A 13709-nucleotide genomic window follows, 5' to 3' on the forward strand; every position below is an offset into this window, starting at 1 on the left:
CTTGCCTTGTCATCAGGGACCTAATACTACACTGAAGCACCGAAGAAACTGGTATAGGCATGCAAATTCAACTACTGAGATACGTAAACAGGCAGAATGCAGCGCTGCAGTTGGAAATGCCTATATTAGACAAAAAATGTCTGGCACAGTTTTTAGATTGGTTACTGCTGTTGTAATGGCTGATTATCAAGAGTGAGTTTGAATGTAGCGTTATAGTCATCACATGAATGACAGGACACATCATCTCCGAGGTAGCGATGAAGTGGAGGTTTTCCTGTGCAATCATTTCATGAGTGTTCTGTGAATATCAGGAATCCAGTAAAACATCAAATCTCTGACATTGCTGTGGCCAAAAAAGATCCTGCAAGAATGGGACCCACAACAACTGAAGAGAATTGTTCAATGTGACAGAAATTTAAAATTGCTGCAAACTCCAGTCCTGGGCCATCAGTGAATGTCAGCGTGCAGACCATTCAAAGAAACTTCATCAATAGGTGCTTTCAGAACCAAAGGGCCACTCGTGTACCCTTGATGACTCCATGACACAAAGCTTTACATCTTGTCTGAGCCTGTCAGCACTGACATTGGGCTGTTGATGATTGGAAACATGTTGCCTGATTGGATGAGTCTTGTTCCAAATTGTATTGAGTAGATGAACGTGTATGGGTGTGGAGACAACCTCAAGAAATGGTGGACCCTGCATGTCAGCAGGGGACTGTTGAAGCTGGTGGATGCTCTGTAATGGTGTGGGGCATGTGCAGTTGGAATGATATGGGACCCATGATAAGTCTAGATATGACTCTGACAGGTGACACATACATAAGCATCAGGTCTGATCACCTGCATCCATTCATGTCCATTGTGCATTCCAATGGACTTGGGCAAATTCCAGCTGGACTATGTGACATCCCACACGTCCAAAACATTGCTACAGAGTCACACCAGGAACACTCTTCTGAGTTTAAACATGTCCACTGGCCAACAAACTCCCAGACATGAACATTTTTGAACATATCTGGCATGCCTTGCAACATGCTGTTCCAAAGAGATCTCCACCCCTTTGTACTCTTACAGATTTATGGGCGGCACTGGTGGATTTATGGTGACAGTTTCCTGCAGCACTACTTCAGACTTTAGTTGAGTCCATGAAATATCATGTTGTGGCACTTCTGCTTGCTTATGGGGGCCCTACACAATATTAGGCAGGTGTACCAGTTCCTTTGGCTCCTCAGTGTATTTGGGCCTGTACACATTGTACGAATATTAAATAATATGTTATAAAAAATAAAACATAATTAATGGGGTAGCCTATGGAGATGTTGAGCTTGGATTACTCACATCTCTGCTCCCTTCCCCTCTTTTTTAAACTTTCACATCTTTATGATGTAGGAATAATTTCACAGTTAGGTCATATGGTTAGGATCACAGATGCGTACATACTTTCTGAGAGTTACAGTCAACTGTTATATTTTTCATACTGATGCTGTTTGATAATATAAGGATACTGGGCATATGCCAGGTCCAGATTACTGGTAAATTAGTTAAATGGAATTGGTTACTGACTGAAAGTAGAGCCATACATGTTGCAATTATATTGCCCAAGTAGCCATGGTGTACTGGTTATGGTACTAGACTGTTGCGTGGAGGGTCGTGAGTTAAAAATTCACCTGAACTGTCAAATTTTAATTTCTATACTCAGACTGAGTACATTCTAGAAGTACCCACAAATGGCAAGAATCATTGTACTGTAATGTTCTGTAACTGTACGTGTACCATATGTGTTCTGGTCGGAGGCAGTTCGGTCCGCACTCTTGTACGTGCAAGTTCTGAATAAACCTTCAATAAGGTAAGATAAGGTACTCTCTCTCTCTCAAATTCTAATGGTGGCAGGGGTAAAATACAGGGAGCGAAAGGCTATTTGTAATTTGTACAGAAACCAGATGGCAGTTATAAGAGTCGAGGGGCATGAAGGGGAAGCAGTAGTTGGGAAGGGAGTGAGACAGGATTGTAGCCTATCCCCAATGTTATTCAATCTGTATGTTGAGCAAGCAGTAAAGGAAACAAAGGAAAAATTCAGAGTAGGTATTAAAATCCATGGAGAAGAAATAAAAACTTTGAGGTTCGCTGATGTCATTGTAAGTCTGTCAGAGACAGCAACGGTCTTGGAAGAGGAGTTGAATGGAATGGACAGTGTCTTGAAACGAGGATATAAGATGAACATCAACAAAAGCAAAACAAAGATAATGGAATGTAGTCAAATTAAGTCGGGTGATGCTGAAGGAATGAGATTAGAAAATGAGACAATTAAAGTAGTAAAGGAGTTTTGCTATTTGGGGAGCAAAATAACTGATGATGGTCAAAGAGAAGATTGTTAACATCGAATATAGATTTAAGTGTCAGGATGTCGTTTCTGAAAGTATTTGTATTGATTGCAGCCATATATGGAAGTGAAACATGGATGATAAATAGTTTGGACAAGAAGAGAATAGAAGCTTTCGAAATATGGTGCTACAGAAGAATGCTGAAGATTAGATGGGTAGATCACATAACTAATGAGGAAGTGTTGAATAGGACTGGGGAGAAGAGAAGTTTGTGGCACAGCTTGACTAGAAGAAGGGATTGGTTGGTAGGACATGTTCTGAGGCATCAAGGGATCACCAGTTTAGTATTGGAGGGCAGTGTGGAGAGTAAAAATCATAGAGGGAGACCAAGAGATGAATACACTAAGCAGATTCAGAAGGATGTAGGTTGCAGTAGGTACTGGGAGATGAAGAAGCTTGCACAGGATAGAGTAGCATGGAGAGCTGCATCAAACCAGTCTCAGGACTGAAGACCACAACAACAACAACAACAACAAGGTAAGTTTGTGTTCGTCATTAATCTAACTACACCTGCTTCAATGTGACATTATTCTAGTGGAGGCACCAGGTGTTCGGACCTGTGATAGCACACATTATCAACGACAAAGTGGCCCACATCGGGCCATGCCAGAGCCGCCGTGTATGTGGCGAGAAACCCGACTTTGAGCCATATTCAACAGATCACAATCTATCAGAGGCAGAAGAAGAAGAGGACGTCATGATGACAGCAACTGTGTGCCACCACATGAGATATCCTTCTGGGTTTTCTGGTGACGATGGCCAAGATCCAAACAAGTGGCTGAAAAGCATATGAGCATATAGCCAAATTTAACAAATGGGATGACACTGTTTGTTTGGCTAAAGTATTTTTCTACTTGGAGGGCACTGCCAAGCAATGGTATGAGAACAATGAGGAGAAGTTCACAAGGTGGGAATTATTCCAGGAGGAACTGCGCAAGTATTTTGGTGACACACAATGACAGAAGTGCAAGGCTGAAGATAAATTAAAGTACAGAACACAGGGTCCAGGAGAAACTACAGGATCCTATATTCAAGACATCTTGGAGCTGTGTAAAATTGATCCTAGAATGAAGGAGGAAGATAAGGTTGCACACCTCATGAAGGCTGTTGTTGAGGACATCTATCAAGCCCTACTCCTGAAGGAGGTTTCGACAGCAGATGACTTCATAAAGTGGTGCCAGTATATCCAGACAATGCATCAAAAAAGAATTACACGCAAGAAGTTTGAATGGCTTCCAAATGTCATATCGATGGCTGTGAAGGAGGAAGCAACTGATTTCACAAGTCTTCTTTGTTAGGTAGTGAGAGAGGAAGTTCAGAAGACACCTGGATTGCACAGCAAGCAAATAACTGAGACGCTTCACGAGGTCATGAGGGAGAAAGTGGAACAGACATTAAACCCAATCTCTCGTCCTTCGTTACCCTTTAAAATGGTGAAAAAGTCAAGACCCAGGCGAAGTTATGTTCCTACAATGGCGCATGAGGATATTGTTTCGGCACCAAGGAAGACTGATGTCTGGCGGGTCAAGGATAACCATCCAGTATGTTTCCATTGTAGACAACATGTGGACATGTGGTACGCTATTGTCAAGAAAGGCAGCGGATATTTGATGATGCCCTGGCCAGAAGACAGCAGACCGATCTTAGCTGACGCCAACTCCAGGACGACGAAGATGAAAAAGAAAATGTGAGTGCAGGACGACGCAGGTCACCATTATCCCAAGCTAGCTGCTGGAGAGGATGCTCCACAACACGCCGAACAAGGTGTCCATCACCGTTTAGAAGCTCCAGCCAATCACCTAGCCGCTGCAATGTGGGAAACTAATGGGTATAACCTTCCTTGGAGGTGAGGCCACTGAAGAGAAAAATCCTCCACCATTGTTCACTACAAAAATGATAGGAAACTATACCTATATCCTCATGGATGGGTGACCAGCCCAAACTATTGTGGACTCTGGAGCATGATAGTCAGTCATTTCGGAGAAGTACCGTTGCCAGTTGCAGAAAATCGTATTTGTCAACAACAAAACGTCTCTGCTGAGGGTGGATAATGAGAAATATGTAAAACCTACAGGAAGATGCATCATTTGTGTGGGTTTAAGTGGCCATACACAACCCCCAGAATTCATCATCTTACAAGAGTGTAGTCATGGTGTCATTCTCGGATGGGACCTTTTGAAAGCTTCTCAGGCAATTACAGATTGTGGTCGCTCGAAGATTATGCTAGACAATATGAGATACTGTGGACAGGAAGATATGCATCCGAGCGTCTGGAGACTATGTGCGCCGGATGAAGTGATCATTCCTGCAGTCAGCACTAGAAAGGCAACTGTCATGTGTCATGCCATGCATCAACCCCTGGATCTTGTAGTGGAATGTAAGAGAAGCATACCACTGAAGAATAACTTGGTCATCCCAGCCTCTGTCGTCTAGTTTAAGAACGGATAGTTAACTGTTGACGAAAAGCACCGATCCTTCTAAGACATGTGTGCATAGCGAATGCTGAGCTATTAATTGCAGAACATCTGAGCATCATCAAAACCTCCCATGCCGGGAGGCATGTGGGTCAAATTAACACTACCACTATGAGACAAGATCTTCTAACTCGACTATCACCAGATCTCACTAAGAACAACAGAAGAAGCTACTTGCCAATCTTCAAGAGTTCCCTGAATGGTTCAGCCCACAGGTGAAGAGCAAATTAGACAAATCGACGGTGAGGCACTGGATTAGCATCGACACCATCAACCAATAAGTCGGAGAGCCTACTGTGTGTCAGCAATGGAGTGTCAAATAATTCCCGATGAGGTAGAAAAAACAATGAAGAATGACATCATTCAGCCTTTGCAGAGCCCATGGTCATCACCAGTGGTTCTCGTCAGGAAGAAGGATGGCAGTTGGCACTTTGTGTTGATTACAAGAAGCTCAATAAGAAGGCGAACTTAAACTTAATCCAAGAAAGTGTCTCTTTGAAGCAAAAGAAATCAAAACACTTGGACTCCTTGTGTCAAATGAAGGTGTGCGGTCAGACCAGGAAAGGGTGAGATCTGTAATGGAATTTCCTATTCCTAAAAGTATTAGAGATGTGAGAAGCTTCCTTGAATTATGTTCTTATTACTGTCATTTTATAAAAGACTTTTGGTTCAATGCGAGGCCACTCCAAGAGTTGTTAAAAGCCGATGCTAAATTTATCTGGTGTGGTGCTCAACATGTTTCTTTTGATGTTCTGTGAAACGCTATGATGACTGACTCTGTACTTGGCCTGTATGATGAGAGAGCACCTACAGAACTACACACAGATGCCAGTGGGTATGGGGTCAGTGCTGTTCTGGTGCAAATTTCAGATGGAAAAGATAAGGTTATAACCTATGCTTCTAGGACACTTTACAAAAGCTGAGAGAAACTACTCAACTACAGAATGAGAATGTCTTGCTGTGATCTGGGCCATGTGCAAATTTCGACAGTATCTCTATGGAAGGCCATTCACAGTTGTTACAGACCATGATTCTCTTTGTTGGTTGACAGGTCTTAAGGATCCAACAGGACGACTCACCAGGTGGGCACTATATCTTCAAGAGTATGACATTACCATAGTGTACAAAAGTGGAGGAAACCCTGTGCAAGACCATCAAGACTTCGATGAAGATAGTGACTGTCTCGCTGCACTCAAGGATCTATCTTCTTAGCAGAAGAAGGACGCCAAGATATCTCAAATCATGCTTGCCTTAAATCAGTCAGAGGATGTGAAAGGACAATTTAAGGTAGTTAATGGATTACTTTGCAAGAAAAACTTTGATCCGTTTGGAAAGAGGTGGCTACCAGTGATCCCTAAACACATGCGCTTAGATGCTCTACAGGAATTCCATGACACTCCTGAGGCCAGACATTTAGTATTTATTAACACATATGATAGGATCCACAAGAGATTTTTCTGGCCAGGTTTATTTAGGAGTGTCTGTCACTATGTGTCATCCTGTTGAGAGTGCCAGAGGAGAAAGGCAGTCCCCCAGAAACCACCTGGCTGACTCAGACCAATACCACCAGCTGAAACGCCTTTCCAGCCTGTTGGGATTGACCACCTCAGACGATTTCCAACGTCTGCTAGTGGCAATAGATGGATTATTGTTTGCACTGATTATCTGACGCGCTATGTTATTACAAAAGCTGTGAAAACAGCCAAAGCATTTGAGGGTGCCAAATTCATCATGGAAGACATTGTATTAAAACACAGTGCCACAAGGTTGTTAATTATGGCTCGAGGGAAAATTTTTCAATCGAATCATGTGACAGAGGTAAACCGTCGGTGCACCATTACTCAACACATTACGACTGCCTACCGTCTGCAAACTAACAGGCTTACAGAACATCTTAATAAGACCTTCACTGATATGCTATCAATGTTCGTCAATGTTGAGCAGAGCAACTGGGATGAGGTGCTACCTTTTGTGACGTTTGCCTACAACACCGCCAAACAAGACATCACAGGATTTACGCCATTTTTCCTGGTGTATGGGCATGGGGCGACTACAATGATTGACACTGTGTTTCTATTACAACCTCCTGTGCAGGAAGCGATGTAAATTTAAGTGTTAACTGTGCTTTTCTTACTTGTCACTTCTTTTTCCGTGTGCTTTTGGTTTTAGGAAGCTTTTGAGTATTAGTAATAGTGTTCCATAGATTTTGTGTTTGTTTTGAATACAGTCAGAGAGAGTCCCTTTAGTCAGCTGTAGTGACAGTAGTGGTAGTGTTTGTTTTGAATACAGTCCAGAGACAGTTAGTGCTTATTTTCATTGTTTCCAACAAGAAGTGTCTTGTAACCAGCCACCTTTAGTGAATTAGCAGTCTAGTTAAAAGTTGGTTACTTAACTCTCTACAGAAAATTGTTAATTTCTTAGGATGGATAGGATGTGTGACCGCTGTGTACAGATGCAGGAGGAGCTAGCCATTGTTCGCGAACAGCTGAACGGGCTCTTAGTCATGGTCAGCCGTCTTCATGCTGCTGCCTCAGAGTGTAGTGGCAGTGGGGAGTCAGGTGCATTGCATGGTACACCCCAGGTGTTACATGCTTCACCTCCAGTCCATGCTGTGGAGACATCTTCGTGGGTACCGGGCATGGTTTGGCCACCCTTTCCACAAGGGAGTGGCAGGTTAAAGGCCGTTCGTGTCGCACGAGGCGAAGGGTCAATGTGGAGGCTGGCCATGTGGCTTCGCCCACTCTGCCTGTGAGTGGACATTTGGCCGCTCCTTCAGCAAGGTCTGAGCAGGCACATGGGGGGGGGGGGGGATTTATTAGTGATTGGAAGCTCCAGTGTTACGCGGGTGAAGGAGCCCCATAGGGAAGTAGCGGAAAGGTCGGGGAAGAAGGCCAGTGTTCAGTCTGTCTGCCAAATCCAAGATGTGGAAGAGGCCCTGCCAGTGGCCATAGAGAGCACTGGGTGCATGCGACTGCAAATTGTTGCTCATGTCGGCACCAATTACTCCTGCTGTCTGGGTTGAGAGGTCAACCTCAGTTAATACAGGTGGTTAGCGGAGTTGGTGAAGGCAGATAGCCTCACTCGTGGTGTGGAATCTGAGTTAACTATTTGTAGTGTCTTTCCCAGAAGCAATCGCGGTCCTGTGGTTAGGAGCCAAGTGGAAGGCTTAAACCAAAAGCTCAGACGATTGTGTTGAGTTCTGAGGTGCAAATTTCTCGACCTCCGCTTTTGGGTGGAGAAATGTAGGGTCTCCCTGAATAGGTCAGGTGTGCACTACACGCAGGAAGCGGCTACAAGGGTAGTGGAGTATGTGTGGAGTGTACATGTGGGTTTTTTAGGTTAGAGAATTCCCTCCCTAGGCCCGACAAGTTGCCTCCTGAGACGCGACAAGGTAGCAGTAGCCAAAATGCCACAGGGAATGACAATATTAATGTGGTAATTGTAAACTGCAGGAGTGTCTGTAGAAAGGTCCCAGAACTGCTCTTATTAATAATCAGTCCGCAGCTCGTGGTCTTGCGGTAGCGTTCTCGCTTCCTGCGCACGGGGTCCCGGGTTCGATTCCTGGCAGGGTCAGGGATTTTCTCTGCCTTGTGATGACTGGGTGTTGTGTGTCTCTCATCATCATTTCATCATCATTAACTCGCAAGTCGCCGAAGTGGCATCAACTAAAAAGGACTTGCAATATGGCGGCCGAACTTCCCCGCATGGGGCCTCCCGGTCAACAATGCCATAAGATCATTTCATTTCAGTCACAATGCCCACATAGTACTAGGGACGGAAAGTTGGCTGAAACCAGATGTAAACAGTAATGAAATTCTAAACTCAGACTGGAATGTATACCCCAGAGACAGGCTGAACAACGAAGGGGGATGTGTGTTTATAGCAATAAAAAGTGCAATAGTATCAAAGGAAATCGACGGAGATCCGAAATGTGAAATAATTTGGGTGTAGATCATGGTTAAATCAGGCTCAGACATGGTAATTGGATGTGTCTATAGGCCCCCTGGCTCAGCAGCTGTTGTGGCAGAACACCTGAAGGAAAATTTGGAAAATAGAAATATTTCGAGTAGATTTCCCAACCATGTTATAGTTGTGGGTGGAGATTTTAATTTACCAGATATAGACTGGGAGACTCAAATGTGTATAATTGGTGGCTGGGACAAAGAATACAGTGAAATTTTTTCAAATGCATTATCGGAAAACTACCTTGAGCAGTTAAACAGAGAACTGACTCATGGAGATAACATATTAGACTTTCTGGTAACAAACAGACCCGAACTATTTGAAACAGTTAACGTAGAACAGGGAATCAGTGATCATAAAGTGGTTACAGCATCGGTGATTTCAGCCATAAACAGAAATATTAAGAAAGGTAGGAAGATTTTTCTGTTTAGCAAAAGTGTCAAAAAGCAGATTTCAGAGTACTTGATGGCTCCACAGAAAAGATTTATCTCAAGTACAGATAGTGTTGAGGATCAGTGGACAAAGTTCAAAACCATCGTACAGTATGCATTAGATGAGTATGTGCCAAGCAAGATTGTAAGAGATGGAAAAGAGCCACTGTGGTACAACAACTGAGTTAGAAAACTGCCACGGAAGCAAAGGGAACTTCACAGCAAATATAAACATAGCCAAAGCCTTGTGCAGACAATTAAAAATTACATGAAGCAAAATGTAGTGTGAGGAGGGCTATGCAAGAGGCATTCAACGAATTCGAAAGTAAAGTTCTATGTACTGACTTTGCAGAAAATCCAAAGAAATTTTGGTCTTATGTCAAAGCAGTATGTGGATCAAAACGAAATGTCCCGACACTTTGTGACCAAAATGGTACTGAAAGAGAGGATGGCAGACTAAAGGCCGAAATACTAAATGTCTTTTTCCAAAGCTGTTTCACAGAGGAAGACTGCACTGTAGTTCCTTCTCTAGATTGTCCCACAGATGACAGAATGTTAGACATTGAAATAGATGACAGAGAGATAGAAAAACAATTAAAATCACTCAAAAGAGAAAAGCCCGCTGGACCTGATGGGATACCAGTTCGATTTTACACCAAGCACACGAAGGAAATTATCCCTATTCTTGCAGTGGTGTAACATAAGTCTCTAGAAGAGGGTAGCATTACAAGAGATTGGAAAAGGGCACAGGTCATCCCTGTTTTCAAGAAGGGATGTAAAACAGATGTGCAGAACTATAGATCTATATCTCTGACATCGATCAGTTGTAGAATTTTGGAACACATATTATGTTCGAGTACAATGACTTTGCTGGAGACTAGAAATCTACTCTGTAGGAATCAGCATGGGTTTTGAAGGAGACGATTGTGTGAAACCCAGTTCACACTATTCGTCGACGAGGCTCAGAGGGCCATAGACTTGGATTCCCAGGTAGATGCCATGTTTCTTGACTTCCACAAGGTGTTTGATACAGTTCCCCACAGTCACTTAATGAAGAGAGAGCATATGGACTATCAGGCCAACTGTGTGATTGGATTGAAGAGTTCCTAGATAACAGAACACAGCATGTCATTCTCAGTGGAGAGAAATCTTTTGAAGTAAGAGTGACTTCAGGTGTGCTGCAGGGGAATGTCATAGGACCATTGCTATTTACAATATATATAAATGACCTTGTGGGTAACATCGGAAGTTCACTGAGGCTTTTTACTGATGATGCTGTAGTATATTGAGAGTTTGTAACAGTGGAAAATTGTACTGAAATGCAGGAGGATCTGCAATGAATTGACGCATGGTGCAGGGAATGGCAGTTGAATCTCAATGTAGACAAGTGTAATGTGCTGCGAATACATAGAAAGAAATATAGCAGGTCAGCAACTGGAAGCAGTTAATTCTATAAATTATTTAGGAGTAGGCATTAGGAGTGATTTAGAATGGAATGACCATATAAAATTAATTGTCAGTAAAGCAGATACCAGACTGAGATTCAGTTCAAAAATAAAGGAAGTAGGTTACAGTACACTTGTTTGCCCACTGCTTGAGTACTGCTCACCAGTGTGATATCTGTACCAGATAGGGTTGATAGAAGAGATAGAGAAGATCTTATGGAGAACAGCACACTTCGTTACAGGATCATAAATGTGTTACAGAGTTGATAGATAAACTCCAGTGAAAGACTCTGCAAGAGAGATGCTCAGTAACTCGGTACGGGCTTCTGTTGAAGTTTTGAGAACATACCTTCACCGAGGAGTTAAGCAGTATATTGCTCCCTCCTACGTATATCTCACGAAGAGACCATGAGGATAAAGTCAGAGAGATTAGAGCCCACACAGAGGCATACCAACAATCTTTCTTTCCACGAACAACACGAGACTGGAATAGAAGGGAGAATCAGTAGAGGTACTCAAGGTGCCCTCTGTCATACACCGTCAGGTGGCTTGCTGAGTATGGGTGTAGATGTAGATGTAGCTGACTACATCAGCCAGGTGTTAACCAGAGCTGAGGAAGCTCGGCAGTTAGCTTGACTCCTCACACTGCAGGCCTAAGAAAACGATCGCTGAAGGTATGTAGGGAGCCACTGCCCTGTTGTCTACCAGCCTGGTGACCTTGTCTGGATCTTCACTCCTGTTTGGAAGGTTGGTCTCTCTGAGAAGCTCCTGAGGCTCTACTTTGGACCTTTTAAGGTTGTAAGACAGCTGTGTGATGTTACTTATGAAGTTGAAGATTTTGACCCCAACGCAAGACGACGGAAGATCACAAATATGTTCCAAGTCCTTTGAATGAAGCCCTATAAGTATCCTGCAACCCAGGATAAATTCTAAGTGCCGGTGACAGTCAACAAGTGGAAAGATGATGAAGAGTGTAGCAGCAAAAGAAGTTCTAAGAAGATCACTGCCAGGGCGAGAATCAGTCCTCGGGAGTCGGAGTATGCAGGACCGATGACTCATTCCCTGATTAACAGGACGCAACACCGAGACAGTGTTCTTTTAAGGAGCCATTGTGTAGTGGTTATGGTTTTAGACTGTTGCATGGAGGTTTGTGGGTTCAAAACTCACCTGAAGTGTAAAATTTTAATTTTTATATTCGTTTCAAGTACATTCTAGAAGTATCCACAAATGTCAAGAATCATTGTGCTGGAATTTTCTGTAACTGCATATGTATTATATGTGTTCTGGCCAGAGGCAGCTCGCTCCACACTCTTGTATGTGTAAATGCTGAATAAACTTTTGTTAAGGGAAGTTAGTGTTCGTGATTCATCTAACTACCATTGCTTCTACGCGACAATATGGATGATTTCAGTTCCTGAGTGAGACCATTAGAAGTGATTTTAGCCTTGGCATGTGAATTGGTTACAATATGTGTGGTTGAACTTCTGATATGGACTTGAAGTTGAAATTGTTTTGGCTATTATATAATTATTATCCACTTTGTTTGTAGTGGTATTGCCTCTTATAATGTTTCACCATCACATCTGTCTGTGTATTTTCCCTTATGGTGTATTTCTCATCAAATTCTTGGCTTTTTGTCATTACATGACATTGTAATATCACTGGATTTTTTAAATACTGTCATGTGGTTATTATATTACATAATACTGTATGCAGTTTCTCATTTGGTTCTACTGTTTGTATCTTTGAATTCTGATATGGATTTGACCTCTGAGGTGTTTCGCTGCTGCCAGTCCAAATGATTTTTGGTGCATGGATTGCCTCATATAGTTGTTCAGCATTACATGTCTATGTACATTTTCACATGTTTTAGTTCTTATCAAATAGCCAGTTTGTTTTTATCATGTGACACCTTATTATTATGTGACACTGCAGTAGTAATGTGTGACTGTTACATTGCATAATAGTGTTCATTTTTGCATTTATTTTCATATGTGGTGGTTTCCACCAAATGGATGGTTTGTTTTTATCATGTGACATTATGATCTTATGTGACATGATAATAGTATCATATGATTATTATGTTACATAATATTGTCCTGTAACAGCTATTGCACCAAGGGGAAAGTTCCAATACAATTGTATCTTCTTTATATTTCTTTTATTGTAATATGAGTGCAAGTGTATCTCTCTGTGAGTGTGTAATAGTGTACAAATATTTTGTAAGTTGGTTTTTGACCTGTGACCATTGACTTAGATTTGCAGCGGCATTGATCAACTGTTGTGTGTTGGTCTGCTAAGTCTTGTTGTGCCTGATTGATGGTGCTGTGCACAGATATTTTTCATAAGTACAATTAATTTTTCTGACTAATTATTCTCAGGAGAGGTAACTTACATTGCGATTCACTTTGTTTCCTTTTTTGTGCTAGCACTGTGAAGATGGTCCACTTATGAAACCTGTTGTGAATAAATGTATTGTAAAACTGCACAATGTATGTTATTCATTTCTCCATTCATGACGATGCTGTTGATGGTTGCCTGGAAATTTTTTTTGCACCATTACATCAGGTACTGTACCCTGTATTGCTCATGCTTGTTACAGATAACTTCACACTACTGTGGAGGTTCCTGATCTGTGGTATCGCCAGTGCTGATGTATTGACAAAGACTCCTGCCCCCCCCCCCTCCCCCCCTCTCAAGTAGTGTAGAGCATTGTGGGAGGGACAGCTGATAAGTATTGTCAAGCTTGGGAAATGCACACAGGTTTACCTGACTGATCATGTTGTGTCCAGCTGTGATGCAGGACACGACTGGACTGTTTCTCAGTATCTAGTGCCTGACAGTGGTGGTATAGGGATATGGTGCCAAGTGATTTGCAAGCTGCTTGGGTAGCTGAGGCAGGATTCACTGGACATGTGCGGTGACTGTGGTTTTGCAGCTGGGATGGTGTCTCGAGTGGTGTTGGAGACAGAGTCAGTGTTATAATATAAGTTAGCAGCTAGCAATAAGCATGTG

The sequence above is a fragment of the Schistocerca cancellata genome, chromosome 2, assembly GCF_023864275.1.
Source record: "Schistocerca cancellata isolate TAMUIC-IGC-003103 chromosome 2, iqSchCanc2.1, whole genome shotgun sequence".
Taxonomy (NCBI): Eukaryota; Metazoa; Arthropoda; class Insecta; order Orthoptera; family Acrididae; genus Schistocerca; species Schistocerca cancellata.